Raw genomic sequence first — 17,987 nt, 5'->3', positions numbered from 1 at the left:
GTGTGTGTGTGTGTGTGTGTGTGTGTGTGTGTGTGTGTGAGGGTGTGTGAGTGTGAGAGTGTGTGAGTGTGTGAGTGTGTGAGTGTGTGAGTGTGTGAGTGTGTGAGTGTGTGAGTGAGTGAGTGAGTGAGTGAGTGAGTGAGTGAGTGAGTGAGTGAGTGAGTGAGTGAGTGAGTGAGTGAGTGAGTGAGTGAGTGAGTGAGTGAGTGAGTGAGTGAGTGAGTGAGTGAGTGAGTGAGTGAGTGAGTGAGTGAGTGTGTGAGTGAGTGAGTGTGTGAGTGAGTGAGTGAGTGAGTGAGTGAGTGAGAGCCGTACACAAGGCAAGGCCCCCGGTGCACTACCATTTAGCACATGGGGCAGAATCACACACAACCCAAAGGTCACGCGCCCGTCTCTCAGTCCCCCTTCATCCAGGATTAGTAGCTTCTCACGCTGTTCCTCTAAGGTCAGCAAAGACCTCGCATGTGTTTAGTAAAACCAGCAGGACTGCTTTGAACAAGAAAACATCCATGTCCACTCTTACCTTTATTAATCAAATCTGACAGCATGATAGTAACTGTAGTCCGTCGTACTAATAAGAAATGTTTCCTGTATTTATTTGTCATTTCAGATGAATTGTGATGTATTTTTTTGCTGTAACTTTCTTTAGATTAATCTGGAATTTGTTGTAGCCATTAGTGTTTGACATTAAAATTATATAATTTGTCTCTACTGTACAATATTGTTGCAAATGTGCTTCATTATTCCTATATGGAGACCAACTAGCAAGCATCAGTATGGAAATATGCAAAATTTGTTAGTCTGCTCCAGGCTTTCACCTGCTGGTTGAGTATTAGTCTATAAGAAAGAAGATAATAGCTGTGTACTAATAGTACAATTCATTTCTGTTAGTTTATCATGTTTTTATGTGAGGATTCCTTTGTATGTTTTCATAAATTTTTATTGCCATACACTCCGGCTCAGTTCCAAAAACTTGGTGAGTTGTTTTGATGTCTAATGCATACATAGGAAGTTGACGTCCAAGGCAGCATCACTAACTGAAATTAACCTCATAAATGACTGATTCGAAACCCTCTACATAGTCAGCAACTTTGAACACATAAGAGACCAACTTCACAATTGGTTTGGAAAAAGTTAGCTGTTAGATTGTTGCTAATCTAATTACAATTTGTTAAGCAATTATTCAATGTTAGCAAATCAGTCATATCAACATATTACTTTGTCATCTTGGATACATTTTTTTATAAAAAGGTAAGCTGTTAACGCTAATCTAATGGCAATGTTTTAAGCATAAAGTCTAATAATCGATTTTAACGAATCAGTTATATTAGCCATCAGCATTTCATTTTGTTTGCCATTTTGGAACGATTTTTTTAGAGAGTTTGATATTAGCATGTTGCTAAGCTAATTAAAATGTGTTAAAGCTGCAGTCCGTAACTTTTTTTTTTTTGGTTAAAAATTATCCGAAATTCAATATTTGAGCAAGTACATAACCAGCCAGTTTTCAAAACTATCGCCTTCAGCCCGATTCACAACGGTTAGCTTATGATAATGTTTTCTAATTTGAGTGGTACGTGCAGGTTTTCGCAGGAAATTCGAGCATGCCGCTGCCTCATTACGTCACTTCTGTAAACATAAAGAAGTTGTCCCGGCTACTAGGCTATCGCATGTGAGGATCCTGTAGGTGGCGGATCGTTTATAGCCTTTTCTCACAGCAGCCAGAATAATTAAATGTATCATTTTGATGGCGGATTGTAATCCAGAAAGGACTATGTGTTTAAGAAACACATTTGAATGAAATTAAATTATTTTCCAGTTTTAAATGTGCTTCTGATTACAGATATTGGGATTAGACAAGATTTGTATTTTAAAGAAAACCAGTTCGAAGGGAGCATAATTAGCTTTTTGGGTTAAAAGAATTTCTTAATATGAAATTTGGATGGTATGACAATTAGCGATTAGACTGTAAAGAAATTGAAATCTACACGCTAATACACACTATACTCAAAGTCACGCAATGCTGATGTTTGTTAACATTAATAATTTGAGAATAAAGTATAACAATAATAATAATTTGCACGGTTTGATGTGATATGAGCTAACCGATCTTTAGATTAAATCACCATTGGTAGCGCGATTTATTGTAATGCTTTTTTCCTCAGTTGGTCAGAACAAACGTGGCAGACTTGTTATTACTTGTTCAGATGACAATATCTGGTGAAAATTCTTATTTGAGTCATATATTCCAAGACGTAGGTTAGAATCTGTGATTGAGAAGTACAGTAAATATCCACACATACTTCTCAAAACAGTAGATTTATACGCGCTGGAGCCGCGCCAGAGCACAAGCCACGCAAGGAAGATAATTCCGCAAACAGCTGCAATTGCAGGTTTTCAAACAGAGATGGCGACAAAGAGGCAAAACTTACGAACTGCAGCTTTAAGCATAAAGACATATAATCTATGCTAGTGAATCGAGTTAGCTGTTAGCATGTTGCTAAGCTAATTACGCAATACTATAATAAGCACAAAAATACAAAGCACACAAATATTGGGTAAAATGAACCATTTTAATTACATTGAGCTATAACAATATTCAGTATTGAATTTTTCTCACTTTTCTCATCTGCTTTCTTGTTTTTATTTTTTCACAGTTGTCACAGTGCATTCTGCGATTTCTTGTTTCTCTGAAAAGGATATATGCAATGTTGTCTTAAAATCTGCCCAATTGAAGAAATCTTAAAGACAGCAGATTATTAAGTTCCTCAGCCTTAACGTTGAGACATGTGCCTATGATTGCTGCCTACGTAGCTAACTCACTAGGTTTTGGAACACTGTGTTGATTAGCACACCGCCGCCTCTCTTCCCAACACCCCACGCTCAACACCCCTTCCACACGGGACGCATGCGCACACCTCTGCCGGTCGAGGTGCCTGACGGACAGACCGTCAGATAGACAGGCAGACGGCATTTGATATTCTGTTTCAGGCCGGGTGGATTGTCTTATTTTGGAAGCAGCCTGGTGGGGGGTTTTCTCTGCCTCTGCTTCACAGCTACAGCTTCAAAGCGCCAAATTAATGGCCAACAAAATAGTGCGTCTCCGTGTGTCCCATGTGGGGCCAACCTATTGAGAGTTATCATTAAGTTGAGGAAGGAAGAGAAAGGACGAGGGGGAGCTGAATCCCGCCAGTTTAACAAACCTCATCAGATAATGACCTCTCTGATTGGGTTTTGCATCAAACTGCGGAGAGAAAGAACATGTGCGTTTAAGTACGATGGCGATGAGATTTGTTTGTCCTTAATTTATGTGCGTGCATGTATGTGCGTGCGGGGGACGAGCAAGAGTGTTTTCTGCACCTGCGCGTGTGTATGCGAGACATCATTCAGCTGTGCATGTAATGACTTGGATGTGTGTCGGTGTGTTTTGCTGGCTCAGTCTCTGTGTGTGTGTGTGTTATCAGTCTCTCGTGCTCTCTCTCTTTCTCGCTACTCGGGCCTGTCAGATCCTCTCAGCAGTGTGTGGCTGGTGGAAAAGCAGCGTGGCTGCGGCTCTATTTGAAGTTGTAATGGTGTCAAAAAGTCAGAGCTGACTGACAGCCGTCAGTCCCACTGGGGCTCATTAAATCATAACAACTTGACAAGGAAATAATTGAGCGCTGAGGACAAGTTGGGGCCCATTTAGATGTTTTTATTTTCTTTCATTATTAGTTGTGGCTATTATGTTCATTAAGAAATTGCATTAAACAACCATTGGGGGGGCTAATGATTTGTTTATATCCCCTTTTTTATTATTTAAACATTAGGTGTGTCATGTGACACATTCGGCAGGCTGGCGGTATCATCTGCCACATATGCCAGTTTTTTCCCTTCTTTTTTTCTTTTTTACTCTTCCTTTCTTTTTATCCTTCTTTTTCACCCTCTATGCCTCCCTGTCTACTTCCCTCCTTTCTTTCTCTCTCTCTCTCTCTCTCTCTCTCTCTCTCTCTCTCTAAGCAGCGGGTGCCTTTGGAATATGAAATAGATTATTCATTACCCTCTTCTCTGTAGCTGATTTGGTTTGCGTGTAGAGTCTTCTATGTGAGAAGGATGAAAACTTGTCAAAAATGGGTTGTATCTTATTCCGAGGGGCAACAATAGTGGCAGTTACAGACACACTTTAATATTTCATTATGCCTGACGTTAACCCTGCTAAGTGACTTTGGCTAGCGGGCCTTTAGTGGGAAAGAGACTCTGATTAGCTCCTATCACAGAACAGGCTACAAAGAGGCAGGCAAGACCCACTGCGGTCACGGCAGAGATGAGCGCTTGCTCATGATTTACTGACATCTCTCTATAGCTAGATTGCAGTTGCATATATTATATATATATATATATATATATATATATATATATATATATATATAGTTTAGAATTTTTAGCATCATCGTGACATTTTTTGAGTATGCCTTTACTAAGTTCCGCCCACCTTGATTATAGTTGCTAAGTTGGAAATGCTTTATAGATGATTTCATTGGAAAATAAATTGGAGATTTATGTGAACGGTGCAATTTTAGTGATGAAAACTGAGTAAGTAATTATTCACTTATTGGCTTTTTTCTTTAAATAACTTCTTAAATTGGAATAAAATTTAAAAATGTTTAACATAGCATTTTATCTTTTTGAGTGTTTTTTTTTTTAATTCATTTAACTATCAAAGGTAGAATTTCTCAATTTTAAGGTGGGCTTAGTGAAAGGTCAATAAAAATTGTGAATTTTAGTGCCCTTAAATTGACACTAAAGTTGATGTCACTTTAGCAGCCTGCATAAATGAGTGTCAGTATTTGCTGACTGCGCTTTTTCTGAGGTTGCTGGAGAGCATGATGGGAGGCCCACGTTTTAAACTGTGCATCTCTTGCTATTTTTACTCGTTCACACATCCAGGGATAATATTTCACCCTATAGATAATACGGATGGCTGTGTGTGTGTGTGTGTGTGTGTGTATGTGTGTGTGTGAGTGAGTGAGTGTTAGATTCAAGTTAATGTAGGGAGATCTGTGGTCTCTCTTGTTAAGCACTGTTGGATAATAGGTTTCCTTTTTATTATTATTTTAATTTATTATCTGGGTAACTATGCGCAATTGTACAAACGTGTTGCACAAATGCACACAACAATATCCTCATTCTCCTGTGAATAATGAATGCAGTTGATGTGACATGACATCCATCAATTATGTTTTTTTTCTGGTGTCCCATTATGTGAGTGAATACCCATCGGTTGGAACCATGGATCTGATACTGTGTTTGCACTGTGGACTATTGTGTGTCAGTGGGTGTGACTTTACATGTGGCTGTTTGCTCCAGGCCAGAGACCCAGTAATGATCAGAACCCTCTGACTGCTTGTGTGAATAATCTCATGTTTGTTCAATTGGTGATTACTTTTATGAATAGTGTTTTTCTGTAGATATACTAAAAACTTGTCTAGGTTCAACACTGTCATTAATTAAAGCAGTATTGTATTTCACCCATGCAGCATGTCCTTGCTCTCATTAGACATGTCGTTTTCTTCACATGTTGTCTTTTGAGCCCTGTTCACAGGCTGATGTCTTAAAGGATCCTTGTGGAACAGAAGAATTGAGTATAACCGTGGTACATTTTACTTTTTAACCAGTCAAACCACCAGCCGTGTGCTCCTAACTCTCCCTTTGTCTCATGTGTGCAGCGTGTGTGCAAAGGCAGAAGTTACACACTGAACAAAGAAGCAGGCCTGACCTATATCATATAATCTAAACACTGCTCACATCCACCCTGCACTTCTGCTACACTGACCTACTCTCACTTATAAGATTCCTTCTAGAGAAGTCACATATACTGAGAAATAAACAGAAATAGATCTATATATATAGTATATGTATATATTGTTATTCATATATTGTATGTTGATATTTCTATATAGTAGTAGTCACTCAGTTAGATAGATAGATAGATATATAGATAGAGATAGATAGAGAGAGAGAGATGGAGATAATTCACATGTAGTATGTGTCTATATTGCTATAGACTATAGATTGGTAGATGGATACAATATAGTAGTTGACTATAGTAGATGTTCAATGTAGTTACTCTGCATTTAGTGTTTTCGTGTAAAGTTTATTTACATTATGTAGATGATTCAGCAGGACCATGAAAGTGTTATGCAGGAAGTGGAGAAAGAGATGAGTTCTGTGATGGATGCCATGGCCTGACTGTTGGGTTGCATGGCATGACTTACTTTGCATATGGTGTCTTACCAGACAAGATTCTAAATTTCCAACTGGGAGGCATCAGTGGAAAATCACTGTCTTCAAAAGGCAGCCTGCCATTCATGTTCCCCATAGCAGGAGATCTGAGCGAGCGGTGATACCCCGCGACATCTCTCTGGAAAAGAGAGTCAATCAGCTTTGATGGAGCACATCCTCTATGACAGGCTACTGAAGAGCACACTAATGAACTGGGGGGGGGCATCGCTTAGCACACCCGTATGTAGATTGCCGGACTGAAGGGGGGTGTGAGGGAGCACTGGATTCTGTGGTTGAAGCTTGTGTGTGATGATACTCCATAAACACCAGGGTGTGGAGAGGCACATACAATATGTGTGTGTGTGTGTTTCATTGTCTTGACGCCACGCCTGGAAAAGGGCATATCGGTGGGCCCCCCCATGTCTGTCTCTCAGTCCCCCTCGGCGATACCTCCTCCTTAGCTGGGGGATTCAATTAAATATTCATGAGCGTGCATCCAATGGCAGCACTGGTCTGGCGTTTTTCTCCCAGGGCAGGAAATGGAGGCAGATTCATGCATGGGGGTCCCTGCAGGTTGGCGTACAGGGTCAATTGAATGGATGGTTCAAATGTTACAAAATCTGTATGATGTCCCTCTTCTCTTCCATGCTCGCCTGCCCCTGAAGATGACCAGAGAGAACATTTGCTTCAGAAACGCGAAATTTTACAAAGGTTGAAAGAAGGCACCTGCCAGTTTGACTTTGCACCCAATTAGAAACTGTTTTTGTGCGGCACGTAAACACATTATACACTGACGTGTAAACGCGCTCACCCACTCGCTCTCACCAGTTAGTTTCTTTTTAAAGATGGCAGTCGTTCTGAGAAAGATGTATGGTATTGGCAACAAATTTCACAACTTTTGTTCGTTTCAAGGATTCTGGATGGCCCAGGTGAATTGAGAGAGAAGTATTGATTTTCTTTTTTCCATGCAGTGACTCTGGGATTACCGATTTTCTCATTTATTTTTAAAGACAGCTCGTGTGGTGTTTTTTTTATATACCCCTTTCCTCTTTTCTTTTTCCTTTCTGCTCATCTTTTTTTCCCTAACAGCAATTGTACCCATTCCTTCCTGTATCAGAATCCTTCTTGACCCTGAAAATTGTAATTCTGCTATAGATCACAGCTGCTGAATATTAGCTTTTAACATACAATATGTGTGTGTGTGTGTTTCATTGTCTTGACGCCACGCCTGGAAAAGGGCATATCGGTGGGCCCCCCCATGTCTGTCTCTCAGTCCCCCTCGGCGATACCTCCTCCTTAGCTGGGGGATTCAATTAAATATTCATGAGCGTGCATCCAATGGCAGCACTGGTCTGGCGTTTTTCTCCCAGGGCAGGAAATGGAGGCAGATTCATGCATGGGGGTCCCTGCAGGTTGGCGTACAGGGTCAATTGAATGGATGGTTCAAATGTTACAAAATCTGTATGATGTCCCTCTTCTCTTCCATGCTCGCCTGCCCCTGAAGATGACCAGAGAGAACATTTGCTTCAGAAACGCGAAATTTTACAAAGGTTGAAAGAAGGCACCTGCCAGTTTGACTTTGCACCCAATTAGAAACTGTTTTTGTGCGGCACGTAAACACATTATACACTGACGTGTAAACGCGCTCACCCACTCGCTCTCACCAGTTAGTTTCTTTTTAAAGATGGCAGTCGTTCTGAGAAAGATGTATGGTATTGGCAACAAATTTCACAACTTTTGTTCGTTTCAAGGATTCTGGATGGCCCAGGTGAATTGAGAGAGAAGTATTGATTTTCTTTTTTCCATGCAGTGACTCTGGGATTACCGATTTTCTCATTTATTTTTAAAGACAGCTCGTGTGGTGTTTTTTTTATATACCCCTTTCCTCTTTTCTTTTTCCTTTCTGCTCATCTTTTTTTCCCTAACAGCAATTGTACCCATTCCTTCCTGTATCAGAATCCTTCTTGACCCTGAAAATTGTAATTCTGCTATAGATCACAGCTGCTGAATATTAGCTTTTACAAAAATTGATAAATAAAATATGGTCAAATCGCTGGATCCCCAAAGGCCAGGGCAGAAATTCAAATGAGCGTAGGGGGCAGGAGGAATGGACGAGAGAAAAGGAAATGATCTGAAACACCTGCCCAGAACACATAATGTGGAACTGAACGGACTCACTCTCTTTTTGGGCAAAGAGATAGCAGAAAGAGGATAGATGATCATTTGGAAAGTGGATTTTGCTCTTAACGGGGCAAACCAGTAATTGGTCTAAAAATAATTCCATGATTAAATATTGGACTTTGTCAGATCTTCCAGAATCCCAAACGTTGGCTTCAACTAAATGCACAAAATCCTTTTAAAGTAGATGAATGGCTTGACTCTAATTAAAGTCTTGAAAAAATCTAACAATTCAAGAAGGAAGAAAAAAAATGCTTCCAACTTACTGACAGTTTTTTAGCAAGACTATCCCCCAGTATTTGTTGTCAAAGGGAAGCTTGACTAAAGTCTCACTGCTTGGCGACCTTTCTGATGTATGCAGCTCATAATTCATAAGGTTTTGCTGTAGTCCAATAGCAGAATTAGATAATTTAATAAAAAAATATATAATAAGATTAAAGTACTAACATATTTGTTTAAAACCAGATGAAAGATTTTTTAAGTATTATAATGTAATACTAAAGTAAATCCACTGTAAAAAATTATCTGATGAAGATATACATAAAACAAAAGATTATTAGCGTTTTGCGAGAAATTACAATTTTAGTCTTTCTGCTTCAAAATGTCACCTTTATTTCAATGCAGTATTCACTATTTCTTTGTAATTAGTCTGTGTAAAAATTGATTCTACACTTTTTTTTAAGTGTAAGAGAAAAAAGAAGTAAAGACTTTTATTTTTCTCATATAATTGGAATATATTTGTCTCATATAATTTTGCCGTTGCTCTCAAAATATAGTTTAATCCGTAACGTTAGGACTTTATTCTCAAAATATGTATTTATTTTTATTTTTTCAAATCCATCCACAGTATGAAAAGTGTGTTCTGGTGCTTGTTCTCTCTCTACCCCCATCCAAAAGCTTCCAGAAGCCACCCACTTATGAAACTACATCCAAAAGGCCTTCTTAGTGACCTGAATGATTGTTGTTTTATTCCTGTGTGCTTTTAGGTGAGTGTTTTATGCTCAATCGCCCTCTCTAACACAAACCCAGAATTTACTGGCAGCTCTCACAGGCATGACTGACAGAACACAGCCAATACTCACAGCTGGCAGCAACTCTCCAAAAGAACCATGCTGCTCTGGCTTACGTTTTATTGTTTAGTAAGAGACTGAATTGAATGCTGTGATTGAGTGTGTCCCTGGATTCAGGTTCAGTAAGTCTGTCCGTGTGAAGGATCAGGCATATCTCTTCAGCTCTCTATGTGCTCTTGGGGATCTGGCCATCGGTTTGAGGGATGGAGAGCATCTTCATATACTCTGGTCAAAGCTGAAGACTGGATTGATCTCGTGTCTGTATAAGGTAAGTTCTTCCATTCTAGTTCTTTATTGCTTATTGGAAACTTTGGACTCTTTATGGAACTCTTTGCTTTGAGTTTTGAGACCTAATAAATATGTTTATTTAACATAAAAATTAATCTAGCATTAAAAGTAGATAGTGTTAAAAACATGGGGATCTTTTTTTCTTTTTTTTATGAATTTAAAAATAAATTACATTTGTTCCCTAACTAGCTAGTCTCTTTTTTTAGGCTAAATATGCAACAATGTTAACATTGTCAAAAAAAAATATATATATATATTTGATTTTGATGTTTAATTCATTTAATATTTATTTCTAGAAAATTATAAAACCACAAAAACGGGGTTGATTAGACTTTTTTTTTTTAATTAATTTTTTTTAGCAAGGACACATTATATTGATCAAAAGTGACAGAACGAACTAACTAAACAAATAAATTAATCTGTTTTAAATAATTGCTTTTCTTTTGAACTTTCTACTCATTAAAGAATGCTGAAATTATATCACGGATTCCACCAAAATATTTTACTTTCAACATTAATAATAGGAAAAGCACCAAATCAGCTTATTAGAATGATTTCTGAAGGATCATGTGACACTGAAGACTGGAGTAATGATGCTGAAAATTTGAGAAGGGTCTGGCTGCAGCCTTGCACTTGCACTCTCAGACACTTGCGCTTCCGCTAGCGACGTCACTTGCAGTCTTTTTATTTTTTTTTATTTTGTTCTATTTATTGATTACTTTTTGTTTGAATCTCTCAACCATGCTGCTCTGGCTTACGTTTTATTTATAGCAGATACCTGGTAAGGAATATCTAGCCACCATGAACTATGAATTATTTGCTAAATGTGTGAAATGTTGTCGCTGTAATTTTCTAAACTTTGTTGGCTTTTTTTTTTTCTTTTCTCGTGAGTGGTTCAGTCTCAATGTGGCCAGTAAAGAGCAAGGAAGCCCAGGCAGGAAGCTAAACCTCCCATCATACCATGCAAATAAGCACGAATGAGGTGAAACCACTTGACACTTATAGAGATTTCTCTCCAACCCCAATCATCACATATTTACACCTTTAAAGACCAAATTGAAAAGAGAATCATGTTGGTCTTTATCTCCAGCCGATTAGCTCTCTCTCTAAGTTTAGCATTCAATCTTCACCCTATACAATGGTAAACCAAAGTGATGATTGAATTTGTATTGAGGTGAATGTGAGTCAGTTGAGGACGTATAGTTTTAGAAGAATGTTTTTACACGGGTACGTAAACACTTGAGGAAGCATGAGACAAGGATGGTGAGTTATTTCTCTACGAGCATCTTTTGAATGCTGTGATAAATTTCACATGCCTGCACTCTTAAAAATAAAGGTGCTTCAAAAGGTTCTTCAAGCGATGCCATAGAAGAACCATTTTTAGTTCCACAAAGAACCATTCAGTCAAAGGTTCTTTAAAGAACCATCTCTTTCTTACCTTTTTATAATCTGAAGAACCTTCTTTCGCCACAAAGAACCTTTTGTCAAACAGAAAGGTTCTTCAGATGTTAAAGGTTCTTTATGGAACCATTTAGACAAAAAGGTTCTTCTATTGCATCGTGAAGCACCTTTATTTTTAAGAGTGTGGATGAAGGACATAGCTCTTGAGAATTGTGTTTCGTTGGCAGTCGGAATTATAAGGGTAATTTTCAGTGAAGTGTGTGCTTTTAAGCAAGAAAAACAATCTTAGTCGACTGACAATAGAGGAGAAGAAGGGAAGTAGATGAAAGCCAAAAGAATGGAGAACAAACTAAGCAGACTTGCAGCTTTTACCACCAACACAACATTCAACTTTCTTCTTTTCTGCTTGTTTTATTTTTACGAGCAACTCATACGAGTGTCTCTCTGTTTAGTAAGAGACTGAATTGAATGCTGTGATTGAGTGTGTCCCTGGATTCAGGTTCAGTAAGTCTGTCCATGTGAAGGATCAGGCGTATCTCTTCAGCTCTCTATGTGCTCTTGGGGATCTGGCCATCGGTTTGAGGGATGGAGAGCATCTTCATATACTCTGGTCAAAGCTGAAGACTGGATTGATCTCGTGTCTGTATAAGGTAAGTTCTTCCATTCTAGTTCTTTATTGCTTATTGGAAACTTTGGACTCTTTATGGAGCTCTTTGCTTTGAGTTTTGAGACCTAATAAATATGTTTATTTAACATAAAAATTAATCTAGCATTAAAAGTAGATAGTGTTAAAAACATGGGGATCTTTTTTTCTTTTTTTTATGAATTTAAAAATAAATTACATTTGTTCCCTAACTAGCTAGTCTCTTTTTTTAGGCTAAATATGCAACAATGTTAACATTGTCAAAAAAAAATATATATATATATTTGATTTTGATGTTTAATTCATTTAATATTTATTTCTAGAAAATTATAAAACCACAAAAACGGGGTTGATTAGACTTTTTTTTTTTAATTAATTTTTTTTAGCAAGGACACATTATATTGATCAAAAGTGACAGAACGAACTAACTAAACAAATAAATTACGCTGTGGTGGTGATTAAACGATTAAAACTAATTTTGTACTATAACATACAGGATCCTGCAAGAAAAAGACAAGACCAGCAAATCCATGGCCACAGAACGGCAGAATATGAAAGCAATGCACAAAGTCTCTCATTAAGCGTTTTCCTCCTGTAGAAAAACAAACACTTAACATGGCGTAATGTATTAAACTCATACGAGTGTCTCTCTGTTTAGTAAGAGACTGAATTGAATGCTGTGATTGAGTGTGTCCCTGGATTCAGGTTCAGTAAGTCTGTCCATGTGAAGGATCAGGCGTATCTCTTCAGCTCTCTATGTGCTCTTGGGGATCTGGCCATCGGTTTGAGGGATGGAGAGCATCTTCATATACTCTGGTCAAAGCTGAAGACTGGATTGATCTCGTGTCTGTATAAGGTAAGTTCTTCCATTCTAGTTCTTTATTGCTTATTGGAAACTTTGGACTCTTTATGGAGCTCTTTGCTTTGAGTTTTGAGACCTAATAAATATGTTTATTTAACATAAAAATTAATCTAGCATTAAAAGTAGATAGTGTTAAAAACATGGGGATCTTTTTACAGTTTCGCGTTAAGCGTTTTTCCATATAGAATAAACTGTCTACAGCTCTTTTAAATCATAGTCTTTGTCCATTAAGCTACATTACGTGTTTTATTTATAGTGATTTTCTACAGGAGGAAAATGTTTAACGTGCAATTTAACGCATTGCGTTCTGGGCTCGTCTTTCAAAATGCACGTTCATAATTTCTGTTCTGTATATACTTTGTCAACAACAAGACGTATAGGCTACTGTATTGTCTTTATCATAGTCCGTTATTATACAACATTAAGCGTTTTGCTGTATGGGAGGACAAGTGAAAGTTTGCGCATTGTGTTCATCTCTTTTCCTTGTAGTACATTAAATAATAACTATATATCGAATTTGATCTTTTAATTGAACTTAATGTATCTTAATACATTCCGCCATGTTAAGTGTTTGTTTTTCTACAGGAAGAAAACGCTTAACGAGAGACTTTGTGCATTGCTTTCATATTCTGCCGTTCTGTGGCCACGGATTTGCTGGTCTTGTCTTTTTCTTGCAGGACCCTGTATGTTATAGTACTAAATTAGTTTTAATCGTTTAATCACCACCACAGCGTCTTGTTTCCATTGGCAACACGCATGATTTGTGTCGATTGCAAGTGACGTCGCAGGTAGCGGAGAGTGCAAGTGGCGATCGCAAGTGACTTCGTAATTTAGTTTCTTTTTTCTTGTCTTCACCACCTGGCTACTGTTGAAAAATGTTGAGAGATTCAAACAAAAAGTAATCAATAAATAGAACAAAATAAAAAGACTGCAAGTGACGTCGCTAGCGGAAGCACAAGTGTCTGAGAGTGCAAGTCTGAGAGTGCAAGTGCAAGGCTGCAGCTAGACACTCTTGGAAAATTTAGCTGTGTCATCACAGAAATAAATGACATTTTAAAATATACTGAAATAGAAAACAGTTATTTTAAAATGTATTTTACAATATCATAGGTTTTACTGTTTTGATCAAATAAATGCAGCCTTAGTGAGCGTAAAAGACTGCTTTTGAATGGTACTTTATATTAATTACCATTAAAAAAAGAAAATGAACCTAAGTTTGCATAACATATTTAATATAATATTTAGTTTGATATTCTAAGATTAGCAGTCAACATATTTTACATGCTTAGCACCTCCTACTAACCATTTGTTGAGAAATATTAAAAATGTTAAATCTGTTTTTTGTACTTAATAATGGAATTAATAAATGATGTCCCTCTTCCGTCTCCCTTAACATTTTCTGATATTTATTCTCTGATTCATTATTATAAAATGTATTGCTAACAATATAAAATGATTTGGGCGTTTCCAGGGAAATGTGCCATTACCCTCTCATACAGGAATCTCTGTCCAGATTCAACCAAAGCCTGGTGAAATCGGTCTGGGCACGATGTGACTTTAAAAGTGTTCCTGTAGCAGCAAAAGGAGGATGCTGGGAAGGGGAGGTCAGAGGTTTGGCCGTTAAAAAGGTTCACGAGTGATGGATGGCAGTATGAGCTGCGCACAGCACATCTACTGTAGCCTTAACTGCCGAAAAGGCCTGCACACGACACAAATAAATAAATAAATAAACACACACATCAAAGGAATTTTCAAAAAGAAAAACAAAGCCAGAGCATGTTCGCAAACTCACACACACACACACACACACACACGTACACACCCGTGTTTGAAAAAAAAAAAGCAAGCAGTCAAAGGCCTGAAAATGCACACATAGTTAACTGTCTGATAACGGCGGGCTTGAGGAAAATGAGACGAAACAAAACAGAATGGCGAGATGCATAATTGTGATTCTGGATTCGGTTTGAAATGCTGCAATGAGATTTTGCTGAAACTGATTGATGTTATTCTCTCTTGAAGGATAGTGGACCTTTTTGTATCCTCAGTTATTGCTTGTGTTGTGACCTGGGACACAACGAATGAAACGGCTGAACTGCAATTTGAACGGCATCATGGTAAATTTGGTTTATGGAGTAACATTCTTTTAACGGAATAGTTCACCCAAGATGAATATTTGCTGAAAATGTACTCACCCCCAGGACGTCCGAGATGAGTTTGTTTGTCACAATAATCCACAAGTAATCCATATGACTACAGTCCATCAATTAATGTCTTGTGAAGTGAAAAGCTGTGTGTTTGTAAGAAACAAATCCATCATTGAGGCATTTTAACATCGCTTCTGGCCAAAATATGAGTCCATAATCCATACTAACGCTTCCTCCAGTGGAAAAGTCCATCCCCTGTTGTCCTTTCACATCACAATCCAGACATATTTGAAATGAACTAAGATTAGAACTCTTTTGGATTTTTTTTTTGGCTTGATCTGTTCCTATTTCTCTCCTGATTCAGATGAGAAGACTTTTTCACTGAAGAAAGTGATTTTAGAGGTAGAGGACTCTATAAGTCCTGTATTTTAGCCAGAGGCAATGGTTTGAAGTTAAAAATGCCTTGATGGTTTCGTTTATTACAAACATACAGCTTTTTGCTTCACAGTACTTTAATTGATGGACTGGAGTGGTGTGGATTACTTGTGGATTATTGTGATGTTTTTATCAACTGTTTGGACTCTCATTCTGACGGCACCCATTCACTGCAGAGAATCCATCAGTGAGCAAGTGATGTAATGCTACATTTCTCAAAATCTGTTTTTGATGAAAAAACAAACTCATCTTCATCTTGGATGACCTGAGGGTGAGTGAAAGTAAATTCAGTACATTTTCATTTTTGGGTGAACTGTTCCTTTAATGCCTTTTTGATACGAGCCTGTTTCTGCTTCAGATTAAAATAAAAATAAAAAACAAGTTTAAAAAAAATAATGTCACACATACAGTATGAAGCTTTTTATTTTTTATAATTTTGTCTCGGTAGAAACTGGATTCCACACTTTTGTGTTTGTTTCATTGTTTGTAATGTAAAGTATACATTATGTTTACAGATTTTCAAATCATACAGGAAAAAAAAAATCAAAGACTCGGTCATATGTCATGCACACTTTCAGTGATAATGTTTCAGTAAATAGTGCATTATGGGATTACCATTGTCTCTTAGGAATAAACTGTGGTTCTGTAAGTGTGTTTCTAAAGCAACTACGAAGCATATGATTCCCTTATGGTTTGTAAATGGTGCTCCTGTATGTATTTGATACCCCTGACCACAGAGATTTAAGGCCTGGCGTACAATCTCTGCCGAAGAGACCAGTGTAGACCAGCATGTAAATTCAAGGCCTGTTAATACAGTTTTTTTTGTACTGGTCTTGGAGGTGAATTAGCATACCGAAAAAGTTCACAAGTAAAACTAGTGTCAGTATTTTCAGCAGAGATGTTAGACAATAAATTAGAGTCTATGTTTGTGCATCAGTTTAAGGCACGAGGGGCGATCTGGGTGGGTTTCAGTTTGGATAAAAATGCTTTGAGTTTCCTCGAGACCAGGTTGAGATGTGGCCTTGAGCGGCCCTGGCCTTCAGGACAGGATGAAATATTGAGTGTGCTCAGCACTGTGGCCGAAAGGCTACGACTCTTTGTCCACACCGCAGCCGAAGGAGCAAGTGTCCGACGTCCCCTCAACAACCTCTTTGTGCTGAATCTCCAATGGATCAGTCGGTCAGTGCTTCATTTTCCATTTTGCTTGCCTTTCTTTTCTCAACTTCTCTCTCTCTCTTTTAATCAGGGCAGTCCAGGCCACACTTCTGTGACCTGGACTCAGTTTAGTACAGTTGAAAGAACACATCAGGTTGTGCTGCTCTCACTGAGGGGCTGATATTATGGTACCTTTTAGCTGTTTGGAGCTAGTGAGGCATCTTGCCCCTCTATAAATGAACTTCAGAGGGATGTGACTGACAGAAACACACAGTGAGCTCACCTGTTTGACTGGCGGCTCTCTCAGGCCCTCACCTCTCTTTTTTTCCATTCACTGACTCCGGAGCTCTTTTTGGTCTTAATGGCACAGTAATGGCTTAAGCAGACCGGCCTACGCCACACTCACATATTCACCGCCTGAATACAAACACACCAACACCTGGCTTGTTAAACCGGCTTTGGACTTGAAAGGTGGAAATCTACCATGCCTTTGCGCCGTTTAATGAGTTATTAAATGAGCACTTCACTGTAGACGGTGTGGATTTGTGGTATGTTTGTGGGACAGGGAAAGAAAGAACTGGGGCTCATATGAATACTGCAGTAGGCTGAAGTAAAAATTAGTGATCGTTTATACACAGTTGTTTTTGTTTTAGCCATATTTTTTTTATTTATGTCTATACTCATTGATTTTAGTCAGCTTTACTTGGACTAAAATAGCATTATAATATTGTTGATGGAAAAAAGTTGATTCGCTAAAGTTCAAAATGAATTTTTTTTTACTTTTTATATATCAATTTAAACATGTATCAACATTGAAGAAAAACAACATTTAGATTTAGCTATTGTTTATCCGTATTTTAGTGCAGTGTTACAAAAGAATGTATTCGCAACGTGGCTTACATTTTAAGTAATGTGACATTACTAGAACATGCCATAGTTATTTTATGAAGATATGCGTGATGTTATTTTTGTGTTTTGTATATATCTTACATTTTTTTTCTCAAATTAGTAAGATGCTTTTGGGTGAGTTAATTAACCCACTAGCAAAACGAATAAATCCTGACATTATTGACCATGACTTATTAGAAATTCCTTGTAGATTTTGTTTGTGGATTGTTAATATCTTATGGTGCAATTTTTTTGTTCATAATTTTTTTTCTCTTGTAATAAAAATCACTTTAAAATAGCCATAATTCTCTTTTTTGTGTCATCTTAGGTATCAGTCATGACCAACGTAAAATACAAAATGGTACTTTTCAGCTATTCAGCTTTAACATTGCAGAAAAGTGAAGTAAGTGAAAGCGCTCCACTCGTTTCTTGTGTTTCTTTGGCTTTGAATGGTAATGAGAGTCAGAGGGAGTCTTTTTCAGCTCTAATAACCTGTATGATGACACTTAATCTGTAGTTTGTGCATATAATCACTAAACTAAACGGGACGACCCCAGGGGCAGAGGTTCACTGCCTGATATTTGACATCTTCATAATTAACTGGGAAGGTCTGATCTCTTCCTTCAAATGACGTGCATATCTACTCCATTTAATATGCTTATAAGCAC

This window comes from Sinocyclocheilus grahami, unplaced genomic scaffold, assembly GCF_001515645.1.
Source record: "Sinocyclocheilus grahami isolate Dianchi unplaced genomic scaffold, SAMN03320097.WGS_v1.1 scaffold36.1, whole genome shotgun sequence".
Classification (NCBI taxonomy): domain Eukaryota; kingdom Metazoa; phylum Chordata; class Actinopteri; order Cypriniformes; family Cyprinidae; genus Sinocyclocheilus; species Sinocyclocheilus grahami.
The sequence above is the reverse complement of the archived record's forward strand: the minus strand, read 5'-3'. Positions refer to the sequence as shown.